The 15,480-nt window shown below is 42.6% G+C and overlaps 1 protein-coding gene across 2 annotated transcripts in view; it reads right to left on the bottom strand.

The window, feature by feature from the left end:
* Nucleotides 1-15,480, bottom strand: part of CUL1 (cullin 1) — a 136,806-nt gene that overhangs the window by 79,063 nt on the left and 42,263 nt on the right. The window contains exon 1 of one of the 2 annotated variants that reach the window (XM_089687366.1): nt 13,417-13,557. The exons of the other annotated variant lie outside the window; for it this stretch is intronic. The gene's annotated coding sequence lies outside the window, so the exon portion shown is untranslated. Of the gene's footprint in view, nt 1-13,416; nt 13,558-15,480 lie in introns of those variants that run through there. 2 annotated transcript variants of the gene reach the window in all.

Here is a 15,480-nt window from a genome sequence, read left to right as displayed (position 1 = left end):
TAATAGTGCTGAGCTTCACATACCTTTTGTTGTCTGCAAGTACCTGTGTTAATCTTTAGATCAATAACTGTGTTCCTGTAGAGTCCCTTACTTACATGAAGCCTGAACTTCTGCTCCAACAGAAATAAACCCAACTGCCTCCAGTCACACCCCTATCTTTTAAATTGTCAAATGCCAAAACTTTAGTGATAAATGGAGGCTTCGGCATTTTAACAAATAGCAAAGGTGAGGATAACTTCAAAAATGAGCCAGGACCTAATCTTGACTTGGGCAGAAGTTGAGGCCCTATGAACAGTGTGGGCTTAGGATCTAAAAGATAGATTAGTACTTACAAGACCACACGATATCTGCATCTTGACACTTAACCTAAAATGTTACTAAACCCACAAAATTAAAATCAGTCTTCTTGCTATATTCACTGCAGGGGTTACTTTCTGAGGGAAAAACACTAACTGAAATCAAAGTCACCAATGGGTAAAGGTTATGGTAGTATGATCCACCATCAATGTCGTCTTGGATGTTAAAGACCCTTAAAAGAAACCATTCAACACAAAGTGAAAAATTACTACAAGAATCACTGTGCAGAGAGAGGCAGCACAGAAATGTGCTGGATAAAGGAAAATCCAAAGATGCAAAATAATCTATAATAGGAGTGCAGGCGGTGCTTCCAACTGCCCCAATATCCAGTATGTACAATAAGTCTGAGGGAAAGTCAGACTATCATTTAAAACTGAAGCAAAAGCAGCTTTGGATTGGTACAAAAGAGAACAGAGAAAAGTCTAATGGGTTCTATTACAAATCTCTGAGCCAATTGAAGAACATGAAAATGATCACGTGATAGCTTTCCAGCTGTACATCTGTGCAATACATGCACATTTCTTCATGTTTTATCCAATTAAAGACTCTGAAGAACAAAAAAACACCTATTGGTCTGCCAAAAATCAACCAAAAAAAATTAGTACCTGACTTTGTTTAGTGTATTTAAATTTGCTAGTACATTTAACATTCACCTTCCTTCAGAAGAACAATTTTGCTGTCCAAAAGGTGCCCCATGTGCTCCTTCATACAGTGAGGAGGCACTAATACAGGAGGTATGGTATTGGCCAGATCACTAGGTGAAAACCGGTGAAAAATACTAAAGAACAAGCAAAAAAATAAAAAAAACCGAACTCAGCTACCACATCTAATGATTGGTAAAAGCTGCAATAGAACATGTGTCTCTAAATTCTGGACACATAGGCAAAATGCATACTGAGAGAAAACAGTGATATTTCCTATGTGTCCAGACTTTATGAACACCCTGTATTACATTTGTAGTTTTGGGTTTAATAATACTTTAACGAATATGTAAACCCAACATTTCCTGATATGTTCTTGCTGTACCATGTACTTGTATGAAGAAGTATCCTGTCCTCTTTGTATTGCTTCCTTTGTGTGAAATTTCTGGTTTCTCTGCCAGTCCCTTTGCTTTTCTAATAAAAACTACACTAGGCATGGCAGCACGGAGTGGTCAGTTCTCTAGTAACTCAGTGTGCTCTCCACCAATGATCAGACTTGTCGTGACACGATCACCCCCCCCCCCCCCCTGCACAGCTATTCACTAAGAAGTTCAGTTTTCTGCTGTTCTTCTCCCCCCAGCTCTCTGTTCTCAGATGCATAGAGAACTTGGGGGTATATGGTCACTTATAAGACAGGAAAAAAGGTAATTATGTTTTTTAGATTTATGACATGCAAAAAACATTGTGTATTCTATATGTAAGGATAGAAGGAAAAATGGATGGGGCAAAACACCATCAAATTCTTGTGGAAAATCTGCCGTCTTCTGCCAGAAGGTTGTCAATGGGAAGAAGGTTTACCTTCCAGCATCCTTGACTATGTGGACACAGCCAACAGCCGCATCATTTCCACTGGCAGGTCCTGTAGGACGGCGTTACAGCAATGGTGCCATCCTATTGTGATGAGCGTGATACTCTCCTGTATCTTGTGAGTTTTTAGTACAGCTACTTTATTAAAGGTTGATTTTTTTACTGCGCTTAGATGGTGCTTCCCTCCCTTTCTTTTCCCTCATTCACTACAGAGCTGGCTTACTCTGGGGACAGTAGCCACTGGTGCTTAGTCTTTATGGACATTCATTTGGACTTTAAGTTATATGGACTGATCTTCTTTAATATTGCATTTCTATATATGTGGCACTTATTACATGGACTTTAACCCCTTCTTTGTGTCATAATTACCTACATCATAGTTATTAGTAATAGATTGAATTTTTCACACTTCAACCTCTCTCATTATTAACCATCCAATATGTAATGCCAAAGTGAAGTGTGGCAAAATTGTAAAAAGCAAAGTGGCATACCAATAAGAAGTCAAAAGGGGAGATAGCAAAAACTGATTCACCACTATGTGGAAGCCTTGGGTTCCTTCCTGGGCCACTCTGAACTTGAAAGTATCTGTTATTTCAGTACAGAGTGGCCTAAATCAGCAGTTTTGGGTGGTAACTGACAGAATGCAGTTATGAACATGTAAAATCTATTCGCAAAACTGATTTTATTCACCTTTATGAATATATCAAGACTGGGAGGAGGAACTACATGGAATGTTTTTTTAAGGGTCTGAATCAATAGGCTTTTGCTGCTTCAAACAGGTATTGCATTTCCATACAAGTCTATAGAAAAGAAAAACCTACAACAGCAGGTCAGATGGATGTAGACAGCAAGTCAAATGCAGGTCAGGTGAACACAGACAGCAGGTCAAATGCAACTCAATGAATTTTGAATAATCTCAGAAATTTCTCAAACTGATGTCAAACCAAAACTATGGACAGAAGCTACATTTACTACATGACAGAAGCTCAAAACCTGTAGACACTGGCGCTAAATTATTTATATTTTTCATTAAACTTCAGAGTATCAGTTAACAGACTTTTATAAATAGGTTTTTAATAAACATTGAAGTACAGGTTCACTTTAGCCTAAAATATCCCCAGCCCCCGCACTACAATTTCTAAACCACAACCATATTCTCCTCCAGAGAAGGTACCTACTTGCCTAATTTCAAGGGAAACAGTCTGCTGCAATGTTTTCAGTCTTGGAGCAGAAATCTTAGCCTATGTTTGCCCTACTTGTGCAGTAACTTTTCATAGGCCTGAATAAAACCATATATGTACCGTTGGAGTAAGGTCCAACAATATACAGGTGCTATTACAGTAAAGGTCCCATTTAAGTACTGTAAAAAAAAAAAAAAGTTACTGCACAGGCAGCATCTGACAAGATTTCCACACTGTGGGAGGCTGCCACTATATGAAAGAAAGGATGGCATAAGGATGAGGGGAGTTTAGCTTAGAATAAAAAAAAAAAAAAAAAATGTGAAATTTGACTGACTTTTATTTCACAAAGCCACTGTGTATCAAACAGTCACTTTTTTGTTTTTTCCTAAATACTGTTTTAGGGCCCTTTCACACCGAACACAGTTGAATGCAGTTGGCTGCTATTTGAACTGCACTCCAACTGCACAGACAGTCCAAAATCCAGGCAATCCTATGGGCATAGTTCATACCAATGCAGTGCAGTTAAGTGCAGAAAAGTAGAGCGCGCTGCATTTTTCCGCAGCACAAAAATGCATGCAAACGCACGGCAATGCATCACAGTGGACATACTGGCCTCACAGGTCAAATGCAGCTAGTAAAACGTGTGTCAACTGCATGCATAGGTGCTAGGAAAAAACGCACAGTTACATGCAGTTTCTGGCATGAATGGACCCTTACTGTTGCTCAACTTTTCTTGCATCTCAAGCAGCCACTTCTTGTCTACATGCATGTACTCCAGCAATTGCTGTCTGCCATTGTCCACCCCCAGGCACGTAGCCTGCCTGCACAACACTGGTCCTCGTCCGTTGATGGCGTTCCTCACCATCCGTGACAGTGGGGCTCCTTCCATGGACGTTGTACCTGTGCATCACTGACAGCAAGCGATCACTGTTCTACTGTCTCGTAAATGCAACTTACCTTTGGTGTATTAAACCACACACTAATACTACACTCAGTGGCACCACCCTTGTTTTCCTATTTGCTTTCCAAACAGAGCCTGCATACTCTGAGGAGCGACTGCCACAGTGGATGAGGGTAAACCCCCCCTTCACACATATGGACTCAAACTGCACCCTAGGCTTTGCCATCCATCTTAGTGTCCATTCCCCCATGTCCCACAGTGAGTGAGCACCCTAAAGCAGAAAATACATTGTTGGCGGAGTCACAGGTGGAAATTAAGAAAAAAAAAACTACCTATAAAAAAAACAAATGCATCCACCCAATCTAAAGATTAACAAGCTGTAAAATATATATTTTTTTCTTGGGTTCAGACACACTTTAATAAAAAGGGACACACTTTGGAGGACAGTGAGACTGATATTAAGAACAGCGAGCAAAGGTAACACTGTTCAACAGGTAAAAAGTTTTGGGCATAAAATTAGCTAATCTTACATAATTTTGGGGTGCTGAAAACGAAAATGACCCTAAAAAATGTTGGATTGGCTCTAGTTTCCATGATATATTCACCCATCTAATGACGTAAGCCATTCAAAATTATGATGCAACTTCAGCTGCATATTGCGCAATTGATACTGGTGACCAATAGAAAATTGCATGTTTACTGAGATGATGCAATATTAGCCTTTAATTGCATCACTTCACTGCATAAAAGCTGCAGTATCTGTAGCTGATTGTAGTTCGACAGCGTCTTTACATTTCGTTTTATGCTTATATAGGCTACTCAGTAATGCCTCGAACTTGTGTGAATAAAGCAGATAATTTCTGCTATATCTGCGGTGAAATAACTTTTATCTCACAAAAAAGGAGGATAACAGGAATGATTAAGAAAGCCTACAACTTGTATTTTGGCTGCAAGATAGGAGACCAGGACAAGAGCTGGGCACCACATATATGCTGCAATTCTTGTGGGACGGCACTGGAGCAATGGTTGAATGGAAAAAAGGCATCTATGCCTTTCGCTGTGCCAATGATTTGGAGAGAGCCAACAGATCATGTTAGTAATTGTTACTTTTGTATGGTGCCTCCAATTGTAAAAGGGCTAAATAAGAAGAAAAAGTTATCTGTGCACTATCCAAATATTCCATCGGCAATACGTCCAGTTCCTCATGGAGAGGGGCTACCAATTCCTAAAGCACCAGAATCCTTCGTGGTTGAGTCAAGTGAGGAAGAACCTGAAGCGTGTAGTCACGTGCAGTTGTAAGAGATAGCCCTTTCCTCGAATACAAGAGAAAAGCCAAGAGAAGCAAAACCGACACAAACTGAAGACAAAACTAGTGAGAATCCTAAGTATTAAAATGATTCAACTTAGCTTATGGCTATAATTTTTCTTGGTAATCCTATGCAATATATTATGCCATTTAGGCTTTGTTATGTAGTCAATATCACTTGCTTTATATTTGTGGAAAGACATCTATCTATATAATTATTGTGCATTATGTAGTCATTACGCCTATAGTAGAAAACTTTCCGTTTACAGAAAAACTAGAGCCAATTGACAAATTTCATTGTTATATTTGAACTCAGAATGTGAAATTCATTAAGAAATGGATCCTTTTGTTTCCAAAACTGGCAAAAAATAAAAATTTGTTGAACAGTGTAATAAAAAAGTGGCAAAATGTCTTCAACATCATTGGGCAGGTCCAGTTGAATGTGACTAACTACTACAAGGTATACCATGCCTGAACATACAAGAAACTTTATAAAAAATTTCACTTGCTTACATTCATCTTTGCCAAAACCTAGCAAAACTGAATAGAGAAATTGCATGGAACAGTTTTAATTATAGCTATTTTACCCATAGAAAACTATAGAGTAATAATTATTAACCCTTTAGGCATACGCTCTACTACACTTTTAAAGTGGAATTGTACTTACCTGCTTGGTTGTGACTCCAGCTATGACAGATCAAAGCCATCCCTCGCTGGCCATACTGTCAACACTGACAAATTCTGTGTCACATATTTCAAGTCTCATGTCACTGATCTCTTCCCATGAAGTCTGATGTAAGTTCTACAAGTTACATTATTCCCATCACCTAGCTGTATTAGTGGCACCTTAAAGTGGAACTAAACCCTGCTATTGGTTTTCAGCTAAGAAGGCTGCCATCGTTCACACCATACGTGCAGAAAAACTGACTCGCAGATTTAACTTGCAGAGATATCACTTTACATCAGTTTTCATGTACACTGCTATGGGTTCTATACACGTTGCAGATTTCTGCGCAGAAAAAATCTGCACATGATACTGGTATTATGGTGTGAACAGGGCACATAGAGAACAAATGATTTTGTTGTGTCCGTGTAAAAAAAACTGATGTCTCTGCACCACTGCATGAACGAGCCCTCTGCTTGATCTTCAACTGCCATGATGCTGCACATGTGATCAGGTATAACTTCAGCCATTTGATTTGAGAGAACGAGCTTGGACCAATGTAACTACAGTGAAAGAAATAAGTATTTGACCCCCTGCTGATTTTGAATGTTTGCCCACTCACAAAGAAATGATCAGTCTTAAAAAAAAAAAAAAAAAAAAAAAAATCGAATGGGGAGGTGTATTGTAACACAGACAGAATAGCAACAAAAAATTCAAAAGCAATGCATGTCTAACAAATGATGCACTGATTTGCATGTTCATGAGGGAAATAAGTATCTGATCCTCTATCATTCAGCAGGATTTCTGGCTACCAGGTGTCTTTCATACAGGTAACAAGCTGAGATTAGAAGCATTCTCTTAAAGGGAGTGCTGCTAATATTTTGTTACCTGTATAAAAGACACCTGTCCACAGGAGCAATCAAATAATCAGATTCTAAACTCTCCACCATGGCAAAGACCAAAGAGCTGTCCAAGGATGTCAGGGACAAGATTGTAGACCTACACAAGGCTGGACTGGGCTACAAAACTATTGTCGAGCAGCTTGGTGAGAAGGTGACCACAGTTGGTGCAATCATTCGCAAATGGAAGAAACACAAAACAACTGTCAGTCTCCCTAGGTCTGGTGCACCATGCAAGATCTCACCTTGTGGAGTGTCAATGATCATGAGAATAGTGAGGAATCATCCCAGAACTACACGTGAGGATCTTGTCAATGATCTCCAGGCAGCTGGGACCACAGTCACCAAGAAAACAATTGGTAACACAATACGCCAACAAGGACTGAAATCCTGCAACGCCCGCAAGGTCCCTCTACTCAAGAAAGCACATGTCCAGGCCCGTCTGAAGTTTGCCACTGAACATCTGAATGATGCAGAGGAGGATTGGTTGAAAGTGTTGTGGTCAGATGAGACCAAAATGGAGCTCTTTGGCATCAACTCAACTCGCCGTGCTGGAGGAGGAGGAATGCTGCCTATGACCCCAAGAACACCATCCCAACTGTCAAACATGGTGGTGGGAACATTCTGCTTTGGGGGTGTTTTTTTGCTAAGGGGACAGGACAACTGCACCGCATCAAAGAGACGATGGACAGGGCAATTTACCATCAAATCTTGGGTGAGAACCTTCTTCCCTCAGCCAGGGCATTGAAAATGGGTCGTGGATGGGTGTTCCAGCATGACAATGACCCAAAACACACTGCCAAGGAAACAAAGGAGTGGCTCAAGAAGAAGCACATTAAGGTCCTGGAGTGGCCTAGCCAGTCTCCAGACCTTAATCTGATTGAACATCTGTGGAGGGAGCTGAAAGTTCAAGTTGCCAAACGTCAGCCACCAAACCTTAATGACTTGGAGAGGATCTGCCAAGAGGAGTGGGCTAACATCTCTCCTGAGATGTGTGCAAACCTGGTGGCCAACTACAGGAAACATCTGACCTCTGTGATTGCCAACAAGGGATTTGCCACCAAGTACTAAGTCATGTTTTGTGAAGGGGATCAAATACTTATTTCCCTCATGAACATGCAAATCAGTGCACAATTTGTGAGACATGCATTTCTTTTGAATTTGTTTTTGCTATTCTGTCTCTCCATTTTACAATACACCTACCATTTGATTTTTAGACTGATCATTTCTTTGTGAGTGGGCAAACATTAAAAATCAGCAGGGGATCAAATACTTATTTCCTTCACTGTATGTACACAGTATATTATACTTTGTCGATCCTACTGGAAGCTGGAAATAACTGTAGTAGGCACCGCTATTACAGTGATCTCCACTAGATTCCACATCCTGTGCCAAGAAGCTGCCCATCGTCGTAGGGAAAGAGCTCTCCTTGCAGATGGCAGTTAGGTTCTGCTTTAAAGAAGATCTAAACCCTCTTATATTTTTCAGCCAAGAAAGCCGACATCTTAGCCTCTGTTTGATCTGCAACTGCCATGTGATCAGTTATGACGCCAGCCACTTGATTGTTTGACAGTTTGGTTAAGAGCACAAACAAATGTAAGTTACATTCCTGGAATTCAGCTATTTTTTTAAACTGTTAAATTGATGGGTTTAGTTCCACTTTAAAAATTCCGAGAATGAGCCAGGGTGCTTATATCTTAGGCAATGTAAACCATATCAAAATTGCTAGAAGAAACCTTTTTTAGAAGAATAAACTTTGGAAGTCTCTTCCGCTACAAATTTCCCAGCAATTTTAAATAATCCCCCAAGTTCTGCTTTAACGGAAACTTTCTGCCTCCTAATAGCAAGATCCAAACACCCAATACCCAACTGTCACTTTCCAGTTCAAGAGTGACTCTGCACAGGTGACAGCTCATTTGTTCTGATCATATATGCGACCCAACAGAAAGCTCCAATGATTGCAGAGACTCGGGACACTGTTTTCATGGCCAAATTCTACAGAATATTTTAAAAATATACACACTCAGTAAGTGTACTTTGGGTCCCTGGGCTCTCCACCAGTTTAATGTGATCATGCATAAGAGTCAACATGCATGGGTATCAGTGTTTTGCATTTCTGCAGGATTTGGAACACAACGGTTGATCATAGCAGATTACCTCCTGACAGCCCATGTGGCCGGGATTGTACAAGAATATAAATCTCTCCACAGAGGGATCCGAGATCTTAGATTATTAAATTATTAAAGCCTAACTCCAGACAAAAAAAAAATGTTTTCCCATGCAGTGGGGCTGTGCCCAAACTGCATGGGTTAACTAATTTTTTTCTAGAGAAGAGGAGAGCGGAGATATACTTACCTGTTCCTCCAATCCTCCCAGCACCAGCGTGGTCCGGCACCCCTACAATTTAGCAGTCTGGAGTTGTGGACTATTCCAGATGTCAGCAAGCCCAGAGACCAGGAATAGTCCACTGCTGGACTGTGGGGTAGTGCTGTTTTCTGGCGGAACAAAGGTTTGGCGAGTATAAGCTTAATCCTCACCCATAGACAAAAAGAGCAGTTGACCCATGCAGTGCGGATACAACCGCACTGCATGGGATAACTTTTTTTTTTGCCCAGAATTGGGCTTTAAAGTGGTTGTAAACCCTTACATATACCCATTAAAGTGACTGACCTCAGGTGATACAGAGAGATGAAAGAAACAAATCCTCCTACATAGGTTGTACCTGTCAACCTGCAGTCATCTCTTCATCCGTTCAAAGTCCAGAATTTATAAAGCTTGTCTGATAGTGCAGAAAAAAGGGGACAGAGAGCTGAAGTTAAACTCTGCGGAGCTCAGCAGGGATTGCCCTGAGAGCTGATTAGAGGGAAGAGACCCCCCCTTCACAGCACACAGGAACAGCAGTGAGACTCTCAATCTGCTGGAGGTCCCTCCCCTGTCACCATTTTTCTCTTGGTGTCAGGAAAACTTGTCCGAAGTGACTGATGCAGATAACAGAGGAACGAGGCAGCAGACAGGAAAGGCACTTAGTGCTCTGGATTAAGACAAGTACACACTATAAAGGGATATCCTTTGTTCATATTTCATGTCTGAGGTTTACAACCTATTTAAGTAAATTGTAACTAGAACTAGTGTCGCCACTGGAAGATTTCCCCCTTATTCCTGTTCTGGTGACAACCCAAAATTTGTCATTTTCTTTCACTTACATTCTTAGTGATAAGGGCAAAGGGGACAAATAGAGAGGGTGACATAATGGGTTATGCCTTGTAAATATTTCATGTTTGAGGTTTATGACCACTTTAAATGTTTATTAAAGCAGAACTACACTATCTGAGCACCACAAACCAAAAGCGCTATTTAATTCATTTTTAATATTCAAAGCCAACTCCTCCATCCATCCATGTCTTCATGCTTTATTTTGTGGAAAAATCAAATCACTTACAAAAACACCCCCTAGCATTTATGGCTGTGGCCAGCTTAATTAAAGGCAAATGATTCATGTAGCATTTGCTTTCTGGAATCTATCTGCCCTTAGCTCAGGCATGCAGGTGGGAGGGTGTGCTTAGCTGAAAAAACCCCTCCTGTAGACCCCTGGGATGTATGGCATCATTTGCCTAGGCCTGAAAACTAGGAACTAAAAAAAAAATCTGTAAAACAAGTAAATACGATATAACCTCCTATCTAGTCACTAATGCTAGCAGTATAAGGATTTTAATATAGAAAAACGTAAAACAAGTAAATACGATATAACCTCCTATCTAGTCACTAATGCTAGCAGTAGAAGGATTTTAATATAGAAAAACGTAAAACAAGTAAATACGATATAACCTCCTATCTAGTCACTAATGCTAGCAGTAGAAGGATTAAATATAGTCAATGTTCTTATCCTCTGTGGCAAACAATCCCTAAACCCCCAAATCCTTCCTTATCACTATATCTCCTCTTCCCCAAAAACAAAACTTCCTCCCTTTTTTTTCCCCTCTCTCTCTCTTTTCACTCTTTACCTTCCATGTGATCTAGAAACTGTGCAGGCCTCCCCCCACGCGAGGTGTGCGATAGAACTCTCATAGGGCTCCTGCTACCCCACCACTCACCTGCATATGCACACAGTTCTATTAATAGGGGTTAGGTTGCACGGCCCATGCCATGTTTTTCAAACCTTGATTTGTATGCGATCTTTACTGAACTTCAGCTTCAAGCAACTTTGACGTTGTATTTTTTCAACTCTTCATGTACTCCTGCGTGGGGGAACCAATCTAACATACTATATACTGAACTATGCTATTTTTATTGTTTAGACATTGTATGCTCTAAAACTTTTCCAATAAAAACTTTTTGATACCAAAAAAAAAAATAAAATAGTCAAAGTTGATGAGAGAGGGAAATTCCACTTTAAATTAGGACTCCACCGCTGGGATGAGCACCAGAGATCTAACTGATCTGTATTAGGACTCCCTGACACACAGGCAACTTATCACTCAATCGATCAGAAATGGCTGATGCAATTCCACGGTGATTGATCGACTAGGCAGAACTGAAATCAATCAGAAGTTTAGTAAAATAAAATACTTATTCAGTTTGATCATTTTCTTCTCAATGAATGATCATAAGGTGGCTGTACACACTACAATCTGATTGTACAATCGCATTGAAATTTGAGGACAGACCTATACAATCCAATCAATTTCTACCCAATCACGCAGGTCCTTATGTTGTCAGCAGATTTCACCAATTGCCCTCCAGAGGATTTACCCCCCCCCCCCCCTTCCTGACCAGGTCATATTTTGGTCATAAATTTAGGCCAAAATGTATTCTGCTACATGTCTTTGCTGAAAAAAATCCCAATATGTGTAAGTTAATTGGTTTACGTGAAAGTTATTGCATCTACAAATGGCGGTATATACAGCAGACTTTTTTTATATACTGGTAATGGCGGCGATCAGCGACTTAAAGCGGGCATTCTGACACTGAGTGGGAACTGACTAATTGCCACTGACATCCCCAGTGACTCTAATACTTGCCCTCCAGAGGATTTACCCTCCTTCCTGACCAGGCCATTTTTTTGCTATATGGCGCTCCGTTTCTTTAACAATTGCGCAGTCATGCAACACTGCACCCAAATTAAATTTATGTCCTTTTTTTCCCACAAATGGAGCTTTCTTTTGGTGGTATTTGATTGCCTGTGCATTTGTTATTTTTGGGCTAAAAGCAAAAAAAAAAACCTGATAATTTTGAGAAAAAAAAAAAAAACGATATTCTTGACTTTTTGCTATTAAACATGTCCAGTAAAAGAATTTAAAAAATCAAATTTCATCATGAATTTAGGCCAAAATGTATTCTGCGACATGTCTTTGCTAAAGAAAAATCCCAATATGTGTAAATTAATTGGTTTACATGAAAGTTATAGCATCTACAAATGGTGTTATATATACTGGAATTTATATTTTTTTATACTAGTAATGGCAGCGCTCAGCGACTTATAGCGGGACTGCGGCAGGCATTCTGACACGGGGGGGGGGGGGGGGGGGAACTGACTCACTGACATCCCCAGAGACATTAATACAGTGATCACTGCTAATAAAAAGCACTGACACTGTACTAATGACAATGGGCAGGAAGGGGTTAACATCTGGGGCGATCAAAGGGATAACTGTGTGCGTGTTTTACTTAGGAGAAATGCTGTTCAGAGAGATACAAAGCAGCATGTCCATGCTGACAGAATGTTCAGAGAGATACAAAGCAGCATGTCCATGCTGACAGAATGTTCAGAGAGATACAAAGCATGCTGACAGAAGAGAGACCCGTGTTCTTTACACAGAGGTCTCTCCCCTGTCACTGTTCCTTGATGATCGTCGGGTGCCGGTGGCAGACCTCTGGCCAGGACCCGGTGATTGACATCCCTAGCTGCCAACAGCGGCACGGGTAGGGCGGTACGCACACATCCCCAGCTGCCAATAGCGTCACTGGTAGGGCGGTACGCACACATCCCCTACCCGGAATACAAAAACACATATGTATACACATGATTTTGCGCAGCCCTGCCGCCCTGTAGCAGTACTTCTGCTATAGAGCAGTGGGCAAGTGTCTACAGTCAGCCTAATAAGTGTGTGGCCGCCTTTTCAGAGATGAACACCAGGACCACCATTGCCAATCTCCCTGAAATGAAAAGTTTATGGAATGACACAGCTGAGGAGGATATACTATAAGAAGCAGAGTGCAGAACTTCCCCTGGAGTGGTGTGTGGCCCTGATCAGCCCCCTATAGAGCCCTGTCCCATAGTCCCATCCCTCTGAGCACTAGTCTATCATTCTTATATAACAGAATGACGACTGATACCAATGAGATCCTCATACATCACACACACGCAGTCCTGTACAGGAGCCCTGACCCCCTCAGCTGACTCAGCACACACAGGCACCCATGTTCTAGGAGAGGTGAAGCCTGGGCTGACATCTGCCATCATGTGAGCTGAGATAGAAGACACCGGCTCGGTACCGGAACAGCGCACACTACATAGCACGCTCTCAGCGCCCAGCATGGTCCGGGCCTGCCTCTCCCCCCGTGCTCCCGCTCACGTAGCCACCTTCCCACCCCTCCCCTCACCTGTGTCTCGGCGGTAACGCAAGAGACAGACCCCCAGGGAGAGCCGGGCACTGTCAACCGGAAATCCCTCCTTTCTCCCGAGCTAGTCAGCCAGTCAGCGCGCAGAGTAGAGCAGCCAGGACTTCCGGCCACTACCACGCCTCTTCCTCTGCCGCTGACGAATTACAGCACGCAGCGGACATCACCATTCCGAAGCCGGCAACACGGGGGAGGGGGCGGGATTATGCAAATACCAGCAGGTGACGTCGGTGTGTGGCTGTTTGAGCCTAGATAAACGCGGCGGCCAATCAGAGAAGGCAGGTTACTGGGATCTATGGAAACAGCACACAGCGAGCGGAAGGCCGTGGTGTATATAGTGGACGTGGGTAGTGATGGGCTCGGAGTAATATCTCTGCTGGCCTATAGCAGCCTCTTCAATGTACACAGTGATAGGAGAATGACGGATCTATATTATGGAGGGCGTGTGACAGATCAATGATACACAGCAGAGGAAGGCGGGACCAGGCCCTGGACATGCCAACAGATCTACCCCCCCATCCCCTCTATTGATGATTGCCATATGTGACACCAACTGACAGCAAGATGACAGCTGTCACCAATACTGCGACACACTCCACAATAAAGCACGTTTTTTTATATAAAGTGAGGGCCAGTTTACACTATCTCAGCTCTCTAAAGAGTGATCTGAGTTCAGATCGCTCTTCAGAGAGATCCTTTGACAGTAGAAGGCACCACCTGCTTGATCCCCGCACTAGCGGTTGCAGCGCAGCCCCATTCAATTAAATGAGTCGCATTTGGTGGAGTGCAACCTTAGGGATAATTTTACTACAGTGTGAACCATTGCAGCATATGTAATCCCCTCTCCACTGTCTTTGCAGCATAAGGGGGTGGTAAAACTGCAGCTCAACCATGCGCTTTTACCACCTATGATGCTCTTCTGAACAGCAATCTACTGCAGATTACTCTTTGAAGAACAACGTAGGTGGTAAAAAGTATGGCAGAGCTGCAGTTTTACCACCCTCTTTTGCTGCAAAGACAGCAGAGTGATTTGCAGTGCATTGCTGTTCAGAGGGCATTGCAGGCGCTGCTGACAGGCAATCAGGAGGTGATACTGTTGCCTTATTTTTGACAGCAAAACAGAATTTTTTTAATGGTCATCAGGGCCGGATCTAGGGGGGTGCTGGGGTGGGCTGTGCCCACCCAGATTTAAGTTGTGTCCCCCGGCCATGTCTCTGAAAGTGCATCTACTGATCCATGATCCAGTCTGATGCTGACCGTTGACGTAAGGAGGTACTCTGATGGGGACAATCCATATAAGGGGGTCACTCTGCTGGGGACACCTGATGTAAGGGGCACTGATGGGGATAACTGATCATATGCAAAGGGGCACTTTGTTGGGGACAGTTGATGCAAGGGAAACTCTGATGGAGACTCTGATGTAAGAGGGCACTCTGATGGGACACCTGATGTAAGGGGGCACTCTGGGTGGGACCCTGATGTACAGGGGCACTCTGATGGGGACACCGAATGTAAGAGGGCATTCTGATGGGGACACCTGATGTAAGGGGTCACTCTGGGATACCTGATGTAAGGGGTCACTCTGATAGGGACACCTGATGTAAGGGGGCACTCTGATAGGGACACCTGATGTAAGGGGGCACTCTGATAGGGACACCTGATGTAAGGGGGCACTCTGATAGGGACACCTGATGTAAGGGGGCACTCTGTTGGGGATCCTGATGTAAGGGGGCACTCTGATAGGGACCCTGATGTAAGGGGGCACTCTGATAGGGACCCTGATGTAAGGGGGCACTCTGATAGGGACCCTGATGTAAGGGGGCACTCTGATAGGGACCCTGATGTAAGGGGGCACTCTGTTAGGGACACCTGATGTAAGAGGGCACTCTGATAGGGACCCTGATGTAAGGGGGGCACTCTGATAGGGACTCTGATGTAAGGGGGCACTCTGTTGGGGACACCTGATGTAAGGGGGCACTCTGAAAGGGACACCTGATGTAAGGGGGCACTCTGATAGAAACCCTGATGTAAGGGGGCACTCTGTTG

This window comes from Staurois parvus, unplaced genomic scaffold (assembly GCF_062004578.1).
Source record: "Staurois parvus isolate SC_StPar_1 unplaced genomic scaffold, SC_StPar_1.0 ptg000020l, whole genome shotgun sequence".
NCBI lineage: Eukaryota > Metazoa > Chordata > Amphibia > Anura > Ranidae > Staurois > Staurois parvus.
This window is presented reverse-complemented; position numbering and strand designations above follow the sequence as displayed.